Genomic DNA, 16,769 nt, shown 5'->3' on the forward strand with positions numbered 1-16,769 from the left:
CATGAGGTGGCCCAAGGATTGGAGCCTCAGCTTCAGGATCTGTCCTTCCAGTGAGCACTCAAGAGCTATTACTGAAGAATTAGATATTGGCTTCATCTATTGCTAAGGCTTTGCAATCATGACACCTTCCTCAAGACAGTCTTCCTCAGCCTGGTGCAACGCAAGTATTTTGGATGGCAACTCCCATCATTCTTGACTCTTGGCAATACTGGTTGGAGTTGATGGAAGCTGGAGTCCACGAACACCTGGAAGCCCCCAAACTAGGATGGATGAACACCTCAATTTCTTGTCTCTTCGATTCTTTTTTTCTGGTCATAAGAACCAGGCTGAGGGCCTTCTCGGTAGTGGTGCCTGACCTGTGGAACACCCTCCCATCAGTTGTCAAGGAAATGAAGAATTTATCTGACTTTTAGAAGACATCTGAAGGCAGTCCTGTATTGGGAAGTTTTTTATGTTTTATTATGTTTTAATTTGTTTTGGAAGTCGCTCAGAATGACTGAGTAAACCAGCCAGCCAGATGAGTGGGGTATAAATAATAAATTCTCCTCCTCCTCCTCCTCTTCCTATTTTTGTCAACATTTCCCTGTAATCTATGTATTTTTGAAACACATTATTTGGTTTAACGGAAGCATCAAATGTACCAAGTAAGCATTCCAACACTACTATCCTATGAAAATCTGGAGGCTAGAGACAAATCAAAATGTATTTAATTTATTTTTGACCTTCTGTTGTAAGTCGCCCAGCGTGGCAGGGTAGAAATTTAATAATAATAATAATAATAATAATAATAATAATAATAATAATAAGGATTGAAGGGTTGTTACTTCAGATTCCCACAAGAGGATCTCTCCATTACGAACAAGACGTATTCAGGGAATATGAGAAGCCTCAAAGTTGCTTCACCTTGGGAACAGTGAGTTTGTGTATGTGATCACTTCAGGAAGCAGAACGAGTTAGGCACCTGTGGCGACATGACTGTGTTACCACACAGAATTACACAGCAGATCCTAAGTTCACAGAAGGAAATGGTGAGAAAACTATATATAAAAAGTGGGGTTCAGGTTCAGTCCCCAGTGTCTCTCCAGGCAGGAAAAGCTGGACACTTATTACCAGTCAAAGTAGACAATACCAAAATAGACAGAAGAAAGCTCTGTTTTGGGATATGTATAAGGAAGAGCCATATGTTCATATGTTGCCTCATTTCCAGGCCCTGTCTAGGAAAATAAGGAACTATAGGAGAATATATAGTTTCAAGGTCACAGAGTCATAGAATCACAGATTTATAGAGCCCAAACGAACCACAAGAGTCATCTAGTCCAACCCTTTGCAATGTAGGAATCTCTCACCCAACGTGGGGCTCAAACCCACGACCCCGAGGGTTACATCCAAGGAATAAGGGTCTGTTGACCCAGCTGGTTTTGCTCTGTCGGCCCCTTCCTCCTGACACATTACACATTTGAGCCATTAGCGTAGCTGATTTTATGTTGAATTGCCTTTCTCTTCTGTCCATTAAAAACCATGCATTTCATCATCTAGACTCTTGAAGTCTTGTCTGCCTGTTTTGAAGAAGGTAGTTTGTGGGGGAGATCTTTCTGAGCACATCTATGCGTGGGGTGTGTGTGTAAAGAAGTCAAATTGATGCAAAAATGCAGAGGAACAGACTGAGGACTGGAAAAATGAGGAACCGATAGAGACAGATTTGCCTGAACCTCAGCAGATGGAAGCTGTAGTCTCAACCATTTTGAAGGTACCATGAAAAATCTCTAATAATAAACAAAGTTTTTGAGCTGTTTTAAAGACTTCTGACATGGGTTGCCATGTGCCTTGATTTTCCTGGATATTCCAGCGTTTTCAGCCAGACACTGCTTCTGGCTGCTGTATTCTGGCCATGTCCAGGGAATTCCAAGTGTAGGGCAACCCTATAGCTGCTACAGAGAATGCGAGGTATCTTAGAAGTAAAAAGCTAAGAGCAGTTTATATGGGAACTGAATAAATTTGGACACATTTGCCTGACCCTCAGCAGATGGCAGCTGTAGTCTCAAACATTTTGAAGGTATCATGCAAAATCTCAAATAATAACAAACATAAAATGATGACATATGGTAGAAGTAAACAACTAAGAGCTGCTTATATGGGAACTAAAGAAATTCGGACAGAACAGATCTAGGAGGGGTCTTTGAATTTATTTATTGCATAAAATTCATATACTGCTTGATTGTAGAAAACCTCAAAGCAGTCAACTCTCGTGCGACTCCGTTACCTGAAGGCAGAGAAGCAAAACATATTCTCAGCTCCTTGTAACTGAAAACAGAGGAGGCAAGAACAATGACATAAATGTATTTACTGTTCTGAATGTCGTGTGACATGAACAGGCTACAAGATGCCCAACTTCCCTGTCGCAGGCTATGAGAAGCAGGTTCAAAATCCTAACTCAGCCATGTGGTAAACTGGGCAATATTTGTTTAAGCCTGCATTTTCCAGACTCTCTGTGCTAAAGAGCTTGCTTGGCCTCTGCCTCTGATGAACCTCGTCATTATTTTGCAGTGATCATGGATGTCAAGAACCCACCACAATTGCCAAAGGGGCATCTGGAGCAACTAGAGGGCTACCTTCACCAGCTACATCTGCGTGTCATACTGCCTGCCATTTCGAACGACATCATTCTCATAGTTTTGTGAGTGCTAGAATACATATGAGCAAGACTCTCTGTGTTCCATCTAAAATAAATGCACCTGCCCAACCATTTGGCAAAACTGAATATGCCTTTTAGAAGAAGAAGAAGAAGAAGAAGAAGAAGAGGGAGGAGCGGTGAGCAAGCTATGACCCTGAGGTCTTGCCCTCAATCACTCAAAATCTTATTCAAGCACTGCTGCGGCTCCTAAAACATAATGGGGCATTGCATGCAGTCATAAGGTCTAGAAATCCTTTTAAAATGCTGGCTAATAGCACATCTTGTGATTTTTCTATGGTGCTCTGATCCCAGACAGAGGCCAGCAGAGGTTGACAGAGCTAGATGGAGGAAGAAGAAGAGTTTGGATTTGATATCCCGCCTTTCACTCCCCTTCAGGAGTCTCAAAGCGGCTAACATTCTCCTTTCCCTTCCTCCCCCACAACAAACACTCTGTGAGGTGAGTGGGGCTGAGAGACTTCAAAGAAGTGTGACTGGCCCAAGGTCACCCAGCAGCTGCATGTGGAGAAGCGGAGACGCGAACCCGGTTCCCCAGATTAGGAGACTACCGCTCTTAACCACTACACCACACTGGCTCTGCTGTATCCAACCTGGAGCAATGGAGATTTGGGTTATAGCCTTAGCTATTCAACAGATGCTGTGTGTAACAGAATATTGTAATGCAAGCCTTGCCAGCATAGCCAATGCCTTGGGGGTAGAGATCCCAGTATGTTTTGAGGGGAGACACTAAGGACTCACCTACACAGCTGCAAATAAAACGTTTTAAAGTACACTATACAAACGCGACACTAGATGGTAAAAGTCAGCTATGCAAAATTCACTGCATTTTTCAATTTTTTTAAAAAAAGCATTTTCACAGCGTTTTTTATACGTGTACAGATTTCACCAAAAATAAATATTCTGAGAGAATATGCTCAACAATTTGTTCAAAAATTGTTATTGTTTTTTATCATAATCATAATTTATTAGTTATACCCCACTCATCTGGCTGGGTTTCCCCAGCTAAATATAATATGTTGAAGTTGAAGAATGACAATGGGAGAGTGTGGTAGATCACTGCCAGTTTTTGATATTGCATGGTGGGTGGCAACCTGTTGGACGTTGGATGTGCCTGCTTTAGGCCATCTTTCACCAACCAAGGACCCTGCAGTTGCAGGACCACAATTCCACACCCCCCTGACCACTGGCCATGCTGGCTGGGTTTGATGGGAATTGTAGGGGAAGACTGGCAACATCTACCTCAGGGAGTTCCCACGGATGTATGCAGCATTTGCGGTGCGGTGGGCATGTCCCGATGATTCTTTTCTGGTCGGGCATGCACCTCTCCAGCATGCACTTCCTTTTGAATTTTTCACATTCCTCCTTCGATTGTGGTGGGGAAGATGGTTTAGAAGCGTAAGCTTAAGGCAAGAAAGAAAAACATTGGTTCGCTTCGAGTTAGGGCTCCTTGCCAGCTACAGCGTTCTAAGCCCGTTCTCTGCTTTCTGCAGCCAATCAGAAGCCGCGCTTTGGTTTCCAAATGTTTTGGAAGTTGAACGGACTTCCCAAACAGATTCCGCTCAACATCCAAAGTACGACTGTATAAATGTCCAAGGGTCGATCTTTATAATACTCACTCTCAAAAAGAAGATATCTGGTTATTTTACTTTTAAAAAATAGAAAGAAATTCTTGGTTCAATCTCCCTGAAAAAGGTTTATGGCATCTGTCCAAGATTATGAGCTTTTAGCACCTGAAATAATTTAAATTTCCTTTGTTTGAATTTAAGATTTCATTTGAAACCATGCTCTTTTCCACAAGCCACAACATGACGGAAATGTTAAGAAATAAAACCAAATCATTTTTTTAAACAAAATAATAAAACTTTCTCTTTTAACCCTCCACTCCCCCCCCCAAAAAAACACCCTCACCCTAATATTTATAATATTTTTTGTGCGTGCAAGACAGAGCAAACAGCACTGTTTCTGGGAACTTTGCCATTGGTAAGAAAACTCCTTCCCCATTATAGCAGCGTTGCTGGCTATTTCAGTGCCTGCCACAATCTAAGCAAACTCTGTACAATACCTGAATCCCTTAGCAGGAAGAGGGAAGAAAAGAGAAAAAAAACAGAGATCAAGTAGGAGAACTTCATGTCTCCTTCTATTTGCTGAAAATTCTGAGATCGCACAGAGGAGGGACAGAAGGTGCTCCTTATTTATAGGTTGTCGAACAACAGCAGCCCCTAGAGGGAAAGAGGAGGAGGAGTTTGAGGTACAGTCATGTAAAGCAGAGGTTGGGCCACATTCCCTTCTGAATGACTTTCTGGGGGCCGCAAGCCAGGGCTGAGTAGGGGCAGAAACAGTTATGAGACCCCCGAGCCATCTGAAGTCAGCTCTGTATAGGGAAGTTTTGAAATGTTTCCTTTTTGTTGTTGTTTAGTCATTTAGTCGTGTCTGACTCTTTGTGACCCCATGGACCAGAGCATGCCAGGCACTCCTGTTTTCCACTGCCTACCAACTCATGTTGGTAGCTTTGAGAACACTGTCCAACCATCTCGTCCTCTGTCATCCAATTCTCCTTGTGCCCTCAATCTTTCTGAACATCAGGGTCTTTTCCAGGGAGTCTTCTCTTCTCATGAGGTGGCCAAAGTCTTGGAGCCTCAGCTTCAGGATCTGTCCTTCCAGTGAGCACTCAGAGCTGATTTCCTTCTGAATGGCTCGGTTTGATCTTCTTGCAGTCCAAGAAGATGGCAGAAAGTGAGGAGGAATTAAAGAACCTTTTAATGAGGGTGAAAGAGGAGAGCGCAAAATATGGTCTGAAGCTCAACATCAAAAAAACTAAGATCATGGCCACAGGTCCCATCACCTCCTGGTGAAGATCACTGCAGATGGTGACAGTCAGCAGTCATGAAATTAAAAGACGCCTGCTTCTTGGGGGAAAAGCAATGACAAACCTAGACAGCATCTTAAAAAGCAGAGACATCACCTTGCCAACAAAAGTCCATATAGTATAAGCTATGGTTTTCCCAGTAGTGATGTTTGGAAGTGAGAGCTGGACCATAAAGAAGGCTGATCACCGAAGAATTGATACTTTTGAATTATGGTGCTGGAGGAGACTCTTGAGAGTCCCATGGACTGCAAGAAGATCAAACCTATCTATTCTGAAGGAAATCAGCCCTGAGTGCTCACTGGAAGGGCAGATCCTGAAGCTGAGGCTCCAATACTTTGGCCACCTCATGAGAAGAGAAGACTCTCTGGAAAAGACCCTGATGTTGGGAAAGACTGAGGGCAGAAGGAGAAGGGGACGAAAGAGGATAAGATGGTTGGACAGTGTTCTTGAAGCTACAAACATGAGTTTGACCAAACTGTGGGGGGCAATGGAAGACAGGAGCGCCTGGTGTGCTCTGGTCCATGGGGTTACGAAGAGTCAGACATGAGTAAACGACTAAACAACAACAACTGCAGCCCAACACCCTGTGGGCAAGTTGAATTATGTGCTTCAGGATTTGATTTAAGGCCCTGCCCATAGATGGCAATCTGTAAACATCCCATGAGGAAGCCACTACTAATAGACCATGACATTCAGGATAAGGTCTCAGAGATAAGGTGTTCTTTTCAATGTCTGCATATATATGTGTTTGCATGTGTGTGTTTGTGTATTCAAGCATGTTGTTCCTGATCAGTTGAAGACATTTTGGGAGGAAGCCCATTTAGTAGATTTTTACCCATTTGGAATAAAACCCCTTTGGCCTAAAGAGTTTCGGAAGGAGGCTGCAAGGGCTGGTGCTCTGGGGCCCCCAGGTGAGGCACACCTGTCCACATGGTCTGAGTGGGCACTAGCCACCCTCCCTCACAGGACCACAACCAAACAGGTGGGCAAGCAGGGGACAAAAGCAGAGTTCACCTGCCAGGTTACTCACTCAGTAAGAGCAGCTCGAAAGGGAAGCACTTGATGAGGTGGACAAATGGCAGCATATATTATGACCTGCCACCATTCCTTCAGGAATTGCAGGGAAGAAAACATGCCTGCCCCTGTGTTCCATCTTGGGGTAGAATAAAGGGGTATGGCTGTAAATCTGAAATGGGTAAGCAGAGGTGGGGCCACATTCCCTTCTGAATGACTTTCTGGGGGCCGCAAGCCAGGGCTGGGTAGGGGCAGAAACAGTTATGAGACCCCCGAGCCATCTGGAGTCAGCTCTGTATAGGGAAGTTTTGAAATGTTTCCTTTTTGTTGTTGTTTAGTCATTTAGTCGTGTCCGACTCTTTGTGACCCCATGGACCAGAGCACGTCAGGCACTCCTCTGTTTTCTACTGCCTACCAACTCATGTTGGTAGCTTTGATAACACTGTCCAACCATCTCATCCTCTGTCGTCCAATTCTTCTTGTGCCCTCAATGTTTCCCAACATCAGGGTCTTTTCCAGGGAGTCTTCTCTTCTCATGAGGTGGCCAAAGTATTGGAGCCTCAGCTTCACAATCTGTCCTTCCAGTGAGCACTCAGGGCTGATTTCCTTCAGAATGGATAGGTTTGATTTTCTTGCAGTCCAAGAAGATGGCAGAAAGTGAGGAGGAATTAAAGAACCTTTTAATGAGGGTGAAAGAGGAGAGCGCACAATATGGTCTGAAGCTCAACATCAAAAAAACTAAGATCATGGCCACTGGTCCCATCACCTCCTGGCAAAAAGAAGGATAAGAAATGGAGGCAGTGAGAAATTTTACTTTCTTCTGTTCCATGATCACTGCAGATGGTGACAGCAGTCATGAAATTAAAAATGCCTGCCTCTTGGGAGAAAAACAATGACAAACCTAGACAGCATGTTAAACAGCAGAGACATCACCCTGCCGACAAAGGTCCGTATAGTTAAAGCTGGGGACAAAAGCAGAGTTCACCTGCCTGGTTACTCACTCAGGAAGAGCAGCTCGAAAGAGAAACACTTGATGAGATGGACAAATGGGAGCATATATTATGACTTGCCACCATTCCTTCAGGAATTACAGGGAAGAAAACATGCCTGCCCCTGTGTACCATCTTGGGGTAGAATAGTGGGGAATGGCTGTAAATCTGAAATGGGTTTTAAGGCAGGCTGCACTTCAGTGGTTGAGTACAATGTTTGTATGAGGGAAAGGCCCTAAGTTCGCCCTCTGTGGGACTTCCGGGTTGGCGCCATCGCCGAATGGCGGACTCCCTCCGAGCTCCGGAGGGAGTCTGCTCGGCAGGGGCTGGGTCCTACCGCACCGGCGATGCGGGGACCCTTAAAAACCACGGCCACGGAGGCCGTGGACAGGAGACTCGGCTGGCACCGCTAGCGCCCTCCCGACTCGTGAAGGAGCCTTTTTAAAGGCTACGGATCGGGTGCCGGGGAGAAGCGTGGTGCTTTGAGTCCTCTGCTATCCCTGCCGAGCGCAGCCGCATGCCATCCGGCGGAGAGCGCTGACTTCTTCCATTGAAAATTCGGACTTCTTAACAACAACCCGTGAGTAATTTGGAAACCGGGTTCAAAAGGAGAAAAAAAAAGAATTTTTTTTTTCCGGATTGGACACGAGCGGGGGGGGGATCCAAAAAGGAAGTCAGTCCCCCCCCCTACTGTAAACCTTCCAAAACAAGGACGGGGAAACCAAGGTCCAAAAAGATGTGTATTGCTGATTAAAACTAAGAATTCCACGATGGGGAACTATAAGAACTGTGCTGGAGGAAGAATTGAGGGAGAAGAAACGTAACCCCCCCCCCTGGGAACCGGGGTGATTGAAGAGAGAGCCTGGTGAAAAGAGTCGGAGATTTTGACAGCTGTCAAAGTAGCTGTCAAAGTCGGAAAGCAGAGAGGATTTTATTTTGAGAACTTTGCTGGTTAAATTTGTTACAATTTGCTATAACTCGTTAAAACTTGGATACAAAATGGCGAAAACATGGATAACAATCGGACTTTTGGACTAGAGAAAACAAAGTTACAACAATCCCCCTAGAGGAGTTTTGGGACATTACAAAGATGGTCGTAAGTGGAAAAATACCATTGGAATTTTACAGGACTGGTTATCTTCTGGGAAAGCTGCAAAACGGAAATAATATTTTGTCTACAGGGTGTTCAGCTAAAGGAGACAATAGAATTTTCTATGGAAGAAAGGAAGGGACTGAACGCAAGTTTTCGTTCCTGAATAATAATTAATCCCTGCAGAGTTACTAAGCTTCTGAATTAGAACGTTTCAGCAGCGGAACAAGAGGAAACTGGACTACAACTTGGAAAGAACAATGGGGGGAGTTTTATTAAAGATTTAAAGTTAAATGTTTTAAAAAATAATTATAAACAGAAAAAGCCAGCAAGGAATTGGGGGAAATAGGTGATTTATGGACTTTAAGAATTCCAGGCAGATAACATGGTTTGGTGGTCAGGGGGAAATTAAACCGGGGACAGGGGGGGGGAGAACTAAAATCCAAAGGCTTGTCAACTTTTTTTTCTGAATGAGTTTTTTTTCATCTATTATATTTTTTATTTCTTATTTCTTATATTTTTATTGTGTGGGGTGTCTTTATCATTAAAAAAAGGGAAATTGTGGAATGAAAATGGGGTGGGCCCTGGGGAGAGAACTTTTGTTTTTTATTAAGGGTATTGATGAGGAGTGTATAAATTTTAAATTCGAATAATGGTCTAAACAAATTAAGTTTCAATTAGAACTGAGAGCTTGTGGAGCCAACAATATGAAAGGGGAATATGGTAGGGGTGGGGGAAGGGGGGAGTCCCGGAAAGTGGATGTATGAAAATAAGGCTTTGAATGTACTTTAATCCTTACTTTCTGTATTTTTGAAAATCTTAATAAATATCATTTAAAAAAAAAAAATAAGTTCGCCCTCTGTGTCTGCAGGTAGGGGTCAGATGAGACTCCCGTTTGAAAATCCGGAGAGTTGATACTAGTCCAAGTAAGACAATACTTGTAAGAAATGATAAAGTTGCTTTCATTCACATAAAGATACAGGTAAAGGTAAAAGGTAAGGGACCCCTGGAGGGTTAAGTCAGGTCAAAGGCGACTATGGGGTTGCGGCGCTCATTTCGCTTTCAGGCCGAGGGAGCTGGCATTTGTCCACAGACAGGTTTCTGGGTGATGTGGCCAGCACGAGAAAACCACTTCTGGCAAAATTGGACACTGTGACGGAAGCCAGATTGTATGGAAACGCCATACAATCTTCCCACCTTCCCACCTTCCCACCGCAGTGGTACCTATTTATCTACTTGCACTGACATGCTTTCAAATGGCTAGGTTGGCTAGGTTGGCAGGAGCTGGGACAGAGCCACAGGAGCTCACCCCGTCGGGGGGATTCGATCTGCCAGCCTTCTGATCGGCAAGCCCATGGTGCCATCTACGTCCCTGTGATAAAGAAATAAGGCTACAGTTACGAGGCAGCCTCAGACATAAATTTTGCTTTGTGTTTTAGCAACGGGTGCGGGTTCTGTGTGTTTGTGTCTGTATGTCTCTCTCTCTCTCTCTCTCTCTCTCTCTCTCTCTCTCTCTCTCTCACTGTGTGTGTGTGTGTGTGTGTGTGTGGAGAAAGGAAGAGGTCAGGTACAATGGACTCTTCCCTCCCCATCCCACTGAGTTCATATTCTGTTGCAATAGAGGGATCAGGTTTGGGACTGGCTTCTTCCCTTTTCCTGCTAAGGGATTCAGGTATTGTACAGAGTATGCTTAGATTGTGGCAGGCACTGAAATAGCCAGCAATGCTGCTGTAATGGGGAAGGGGTTTTCTTAACAATGGCAAAGTTCCCAGAAACAGTGTTGTTTGCTCTGTCTTGCATGCACAAAAAATATTATAAATATTAGGTGGGTTTTTTTTCATAGAATCATAGAATCATAGAGTTGGAAGAGACCACAAGGGCCATCAAGTCCAACCCCCTGCCATGCAGGAAACACCATCAGAGCACTCCTGACATATGGTTGTCAAGCCTCTGCTTAAAGACCTCCAAAGAAGGAGACTCCACCACACTCCTTGGCAGCAAATTCCACTGTCGAACAGCTCTTACTGTCAGGAAGTTCTTCCTAATGTTTAGGTGGAATCTTCTTTCTTGTAGTTTGGATCCATTGCTCCGTGTCCGCTTCTCTGGAGCAGCAGAAAACAACCTTTCTCCCTCCTCTATGTGACATCCTTTTATATATTTGAACATGGCTATCATATCACCCCTTAACCTCCTCTTCTCCAGGCTAAACATGCCCAGCTCCCTTAGCCGTTCCTCATAAGGCATCGTTTCCAGGCCTTTGACCATTTTGGTTGCCCTCCTCTGGACACGTTCCAGTTTGTCAGTGTCCTTCTTGAACTGTGGTGCCCAGAACTGGACACAGTAGTCCAGGTGAGGTCTGACCAGAGCAGAATACAGTGGCACTATTACTTCCCTTGATCTAGATGCTATACTCCTATTGATGCAGCCCAGAATTGCATTGACTTTTTTAGCTCCCGCGTCACACTGTTGGCTCATGTCAAGTTTGTGGTCAACCAAGACTCCTAGATCCTTTTCACATGTACTGCTCTCAAGCCAGGTGTCCCCCATCTTGTATTTGTGCCTCTCATTTTTTTTGCCCAAGTGCAATACTTTACATTTCTCCCTGTTAAAATTCATCTTGTTTGTTTTGGCCCAGTTCTCTAATCTGTCAAGGTCATTTTGAAGTGTGATCCTGTCCTCTGGGGTGTTAGCCACCCCTCCCAGTTTGGTGTCATCTGCAAATTTGATTAGGATGCCCTTGAGTCCATCATCCAAGTCGTTGATAAAGATGTTGAATAAGACCGGGCCCAAGACAGAACCCTGTGGCACCCCACTAGTCACTCTTCTCCAGGATGAAGAGGAACCATTGATGAGCACCCTTTGGGTTCGGTCAGTCAGCCAGTTACAAATCCACTGAGTGGTAGCATAGTCAAGACCGCATTTTACCAGCTTCTTTACAAGAATATCATGGGGCACCTTGTCAAATGCCTTGCTGAAATCAAGGTAGGCTACATCCACTGCGTTCCCTTCATCTACCAGGCTTGTAATTCTGTCAAAAAACGAGATCAGGTTAGTCTGACATGACTTATTTTTCAGAAATCCATGCTGACTATTGGTGATCACAGCATTCCTTTCTAGGTGCTCACAGACTGTTTGCTTAATGATCTGCTCCAGAATCTTCCCTGGTATTGATGTCAGACTGACTGGGCAGTAATTATTTGGGTCCTCTCTTTTCCCCTTTTTGAAAATAGGGACAACATTTGCGCTCCTCCAGTCTGCCGGGACTTCACCTGTTCTCCAGGAATTCTCAAAGATGACTGCCAGTGGTTCTGAGATCACATCTGCCAGTTCTTTTAATACTCTTGGATGCAGTTCATCTGGCCCTGGAGACTTGAATACATCTAAACTAGCCAAGTATTCTTGTACTATCTCCTTAGTTATTCTGGGCTGTGTTTCCTTTGCTGAATCATTTGCTCCAAATTCTTCAGGTCGGGCATTGTTTTCTTTATCGGAGAAGACTGAGGCAAAGAAGGCATTGAGGAGTTCAGCCCTTTCTGTGTCCCCTGTTTGCATTTCACCATCTTCTCCTCTGAGTGACCCCACTGTTTCTTTGTTCTTCCTTTTGCTACGAACATACCCATAAAAGCCTTTTTTGTTGCTTTTAACCTCTCTAGCAAGCCTGAGTTCATTCTGTGCTTTAGCTTTTCTGACTTTGTGTCTACACGTGCTGGCTATTTGTTTGAATTCCTCTTTGGTGGTTTCCCCCCTTTTCCATTTTTTGTACACATCCTTTTTTATTTTTATTTTTTTTATAATGATATTTATTAAAATTTCACAAAAATACATGAAAATACAAAACAAAGAAAAAAGTATAAAGTTTTAGGATACAGCGAAAAAGTAGAAAATAAGCAAAAAACAACAACAAAAAAACACATACAAAATAAAACAGTTAAAAACACAATAATGTTCCGTAACCTATCTTCCTTACTCTTATTTCCCCGGACCTCCTCATACCTCCCTTCTTTGTATTCCAATTCAATTTGTTGGTTCAGCAAATCCTTACCATTAATCTTTTGCCCAATTATTAACCTTTTTTCCCCATATCTCTTAAAGCATTACAGCTAAAAACCTCTTAGTTTCTATCCAACATCCCTCTAAAGTTCCTTAATTTTGCAATATTTCTGTAAATAGTCCTTAAATTTTTTCCAGTCTTCTTTCACCGACTCTTCTCCCTGGTCTCGGATTCTGCCAGTCATTTCCGCCAATTCCATGTAGTCAATCACCTTCATCTGCCATTCTTCCAAAGTGGGCAGATCTTGTGTCTTCCAATACTTTGCGATAAGTATTCTTGCTGCTGTTGTAGCATACATGAAAAAGGTTCTATCCTACTTTGGCACCAGTTGGCCGACAATGCCCAAGAGAAAGGCCTCTGGTTTCTTCAGAAAGGTATATTTAAATACCTTTTTGAGTTCATTATATATCATTTCCCAGAAAGCCTTAATCTTTGGGCACGTCCACCAAAGGTGAAAGAATGTACCTTCAGTTTCTTTACATTTCCAACATTTATTATCGGGCAAATGGTAAATTTTTGCAAGCTTGACTGGGGTCATGTACCACCTGTATATCATTTTCATAATATTCTCTCTTAAGGCATTACATGCCGTAAACTTCATACCTGTGGTCCATAACTGTTCCCAGTCAGCAAACATAATATTATGTCCAACATCTTGTGCCCATTTAATCATAGCAGATTTCACCGTTTCATCCTGAGTATTCCATTTCAACAGCAAGTTATACGTTCTTTTGTACACATCCTTTTTTAATCTTAACTCATTTAAAAGTTCTTTAGATAGCCACCCTGGCTTCTTTAGGCACCTTCCATGTTTCCGTCTCATTGGTATTGCCTGACGTTGTGCTTTTACTATCTCCCTCTTAACAAACTCCCAGCCATCATGAACTCCCTTTCCTTTTAGTATTACTGTCCATGGGATCTCACCCAGCACTTCCCTAAGTTTTATGAAGTCGGCTTTCTTAAAGTCAAGAAATTGAGTCCTAGTATGCTTGGCTGCTCCTTTCCACTGTATAGTAAACTTCAGAAGAGCATGATCACTCGCGCCTAATGATCCTTCCACTTTTGGGGGGGGAGTGGAGGGTTAAAAGAGAAAGTTTTATTATTTTGTTTTAAAAAATGATTTGGTTTTATTTCTTAACGTTTCCGTCATGTTGTAGCTTGTGGAAAAGAGCATGGTTTCAAATGAAATCTTAAATTCAAACAAAGGAAATTTAAATTATTTCAGATGCTTAAAGCTCATAATCTTGGACAGATGCCATAAACCTTTTTCAGAGAGATTGAACCAACCATTTCTTTCTATTTTTTAAAAGTAAAAGAACCAGATATCTTGTTTTTGAGAGTGAGTATTATACAGATCGACATTTATACAGTCATATTTTGGAAGTCGAACGGAATCTGTTTGGGAAGTCTGTTCGACTTCCAAAACATTTGGAAACCAAAGCGCAGCTTCTGATTGGCTGCAGAAAGCAGAGAACGGACTTAGAACGCTGTAGCTGGCAAGGAGCCCTAACTCAAAGCGAACCAATGTTTTTCTTTCTTGCCTTAAGCTTACGCTTCTAAACCATCTTCCCCATCTTCCCCACCACAATCGAAGGAGGAATGTGACAAAGCCAAAGGGAAGTGCATGCTGGAGAGGTGCATGACTGCCTGGAAAAGAGTCGGGAAATGCCTGCCAGACAAAGTCTGCTGCACACTTCCGTAAGAGATCCCATCAATTCCCATCAAACCCAGCCAGCATGGTCAGTGGTCAGGGGTGTGTGGAATTGTGGTCTTGCAACTGCAGAGTCCTTGGCTGGTGAATGATGGCCTAAAGCAGGCACATCCAACGTCCAACAGGTTGCCACATATCAAAAACTGGCAGTGATCTACCACACTCTCCCATTGTCATTCTTCAACTTAAACATATTATATTTAGCTGGGGAAACCCAGCCAGGTGGGCAGGGTATAAATAATAAATTATGATTATGATAAAAAAATAATAACAAATTATTACACCCCACACCAGCCCCCTCCCAGGGCCGTTGGTGCGCATGGGAAGCCAAGACACCCCAAAATGTCCCATTCCACCTTTACCATGGAGAGGGGGCGGTCAGTGGCTAGGCTGGAGCTGGAAAGGTGGGAAATGTTCACCAACCCTGCAGAACTAGGAGGGAGAGCGACTTACTTTTCAGTAAATGTAGCTCAAATATTGCCCAGTTAACCACATGGCTGAGTTAGGATTTTGAACCTGCTTCTCATGCCTAGCCTGCGAGAGGGAAGTCGGGCATCATGTCGCCCATTCATGTCGCACGACATTGAGAACAGTAAATACATTTATGTCATTGTCCTTGCTCCCTCTGTTTTCAGTAACGAGGAGCTGAGAATATGTTTTGCTTCTCTACCTTCAGGTAATGGAGTCGCACGAGAATTGGCTGCTTTGCGGTTTTCTACAATCAAGCAGTATATGAATTTTATACAATAAATAAATTCAAAGACCCCTCCTAGATCTGTCCGAATTTCTTTAGTTCCCTTATAAACTGTTCTTAGTTGTTTACTTCTACCATACCTCCTCATTTTATTATTGTTATTATTTGAGATTTTGCATGATACCTTCAAAATTTTTGAGACTACAGCTGCCATCTGCTGGGGGTCAGGCAAATGTGTCCAAATTTATTCAGTTCCCATATAAACTGCTCTTAGTTTTTTACTTTTAAGATATCTGTAGCAGCTATAGGGTTGCCCTACACTTGGAATTCCCTGGACATGGCCAGAATACGGCAGCTGATTGGCTGAAAATCTCTGGAAGGACTTCCGGGTTGGTGCGAACAGCTAATGGCGGATTCCCTCCGAGCTCCAGAGGGAATCGGCTCCGCTGGGGACGGGTCTTGCCGCGCCGGCGACGCGGAGACCCTCAAAAACCGCAGGCGCAGATGCCTGCGGACCTGGTGACTCGGTGGGCACCTTAAGCGCCCCCCGACCCACGAAGAGCCTTTTTAAAGGCTACGGAGAGGGTACGGAGAGCGGCGTGGTGCTGGGAGTAGACCGCTACCCCAGCGGAGCGAAGCCGTGTGCCATGGCTGAAGAGCGCTGACTTTTTTCCTTAAATTCGGATCTGAAAAGAAGCAACCCGTGAGTAGATCGGAATTCGGACTTTAAAATATCTATTTGTGAATTTGATACGACCGGGGGATGTGTCAAAGGGAAGTCCGCACCCCCCCTCCTGCAGACGATCTAAAGCAATAGCAGGAGAACTAAGTTGGAGAGCCTACCCCTTTGGGGTGAGTTAAAAAGACATTAACTTTCACGATTTGACAAAAGAAGTTTTGAGCTGGAGTGTAAGAGTGGAATTTCAGAAGTTTGTTTTTTTTTCTTGCTGTGTGCAACCCCCCCTCCCGGGCCCGGGAGCGTCCTGTCTTTGAGCCTGTTGAAGAGGAAAGGAGTTTGACAGCTGTCAAAGCTGTCAAACGGGCAATTTAAAGTAAAAAAGCGTGTTATTTAAGATCTCTCTGGACTAAATGTGATACAATTGAATTAAAGTGGCTGGAAACAAAGAAACAAAGAACGAGGTAAAGGATTGTTGGGAAAAGATTACTAAGTAACCAGATTCCCTCTAGGGGGAAATCTGAGGCAGTACAATGGCTGCGGATGGAAATTTACTAGCTGAAATAGAAAGAATGTTTTATTTTGTGGGAATTTTACAAGAGCAGAGTCTGGCTATGAATAAACAACTCACGACCTTGACTTCTGGAATAAGCAGCTCTGCTGAATGTATTGAGGATTTGAATGAGAAAAAACCTGCAGCTGAACTGGAAGAGATATCTCAAGAACTGAAGGAGACTAAACAAGGAAAGGAGAAAGCACAGATGGAAAGTACCAACCAGAAGCCTACACATGTGGATTATAAACAAGACGACCCTTGGATTACACGGATTACAAATCTGCAAAAGATGCGAAAGATGAAGGAGGAGGCCCCTGGAGTACTTGGAATTCAAGAACTTAAAAGAAAGAAGAAATATGATTGGGGCCTCCATTCTGAATATGAAGGACTGGTGGAACTTTTGCAGCAGTTGTCTTTAAGTTTTCTTGTGGGA

The 16,769-nt window shown here is 43.6% G+C and overlaps 3 long non-coding RNA genes across 3 annotated transcripts in view; 1 reads left to right on the plus strand and 2 right to left on the minus strand.

Moving 5' to 3' along the window:
• LOC308474722 overlaps positions 1–16,769 on the minus strand; it is a 50,696-nt gene that overhangs the window by 20,497 nt on the left and 13,430 nt on the right. The window lies entirely within an intron of this gene.
• Positions 2,171–5,590, minus strand: LOC308474071. The gene is made up of 3 exons (XR_013984482.1): positions 4,752–5,590; positions 3,929–4,089; positions 2,171–2,260 (listed from the first exon to the last, which is right to left on the minus strand). It is a non-coding gene; the product is annotated as an uncharacterized lncRNA (long non-coding RNA).
• Positions 10,292–15,115, plus strand: LOC308474770. The gene is made up of 3 exons (XR_013984945.1): positions 10,292–10,320; positions 14,247–14,397; positions 15,087–15,115. It is a non-coding gene; the product is annotated as an uncharacterized lncRNA (long non-coding RNA).

Source organism: Podarcis pityusensis, assembly GCF_964106645.2.
Source record: "Podarcis pityusensis genome assembly, chromosome: 3".
In the NCBI taxonomy this organism is placed as follows: Eukaryota; Metazoa; Chordata; class Lepidosauria; order Squamata; family Lacertidae; genus Podarcis; species Podarcis pityusensis.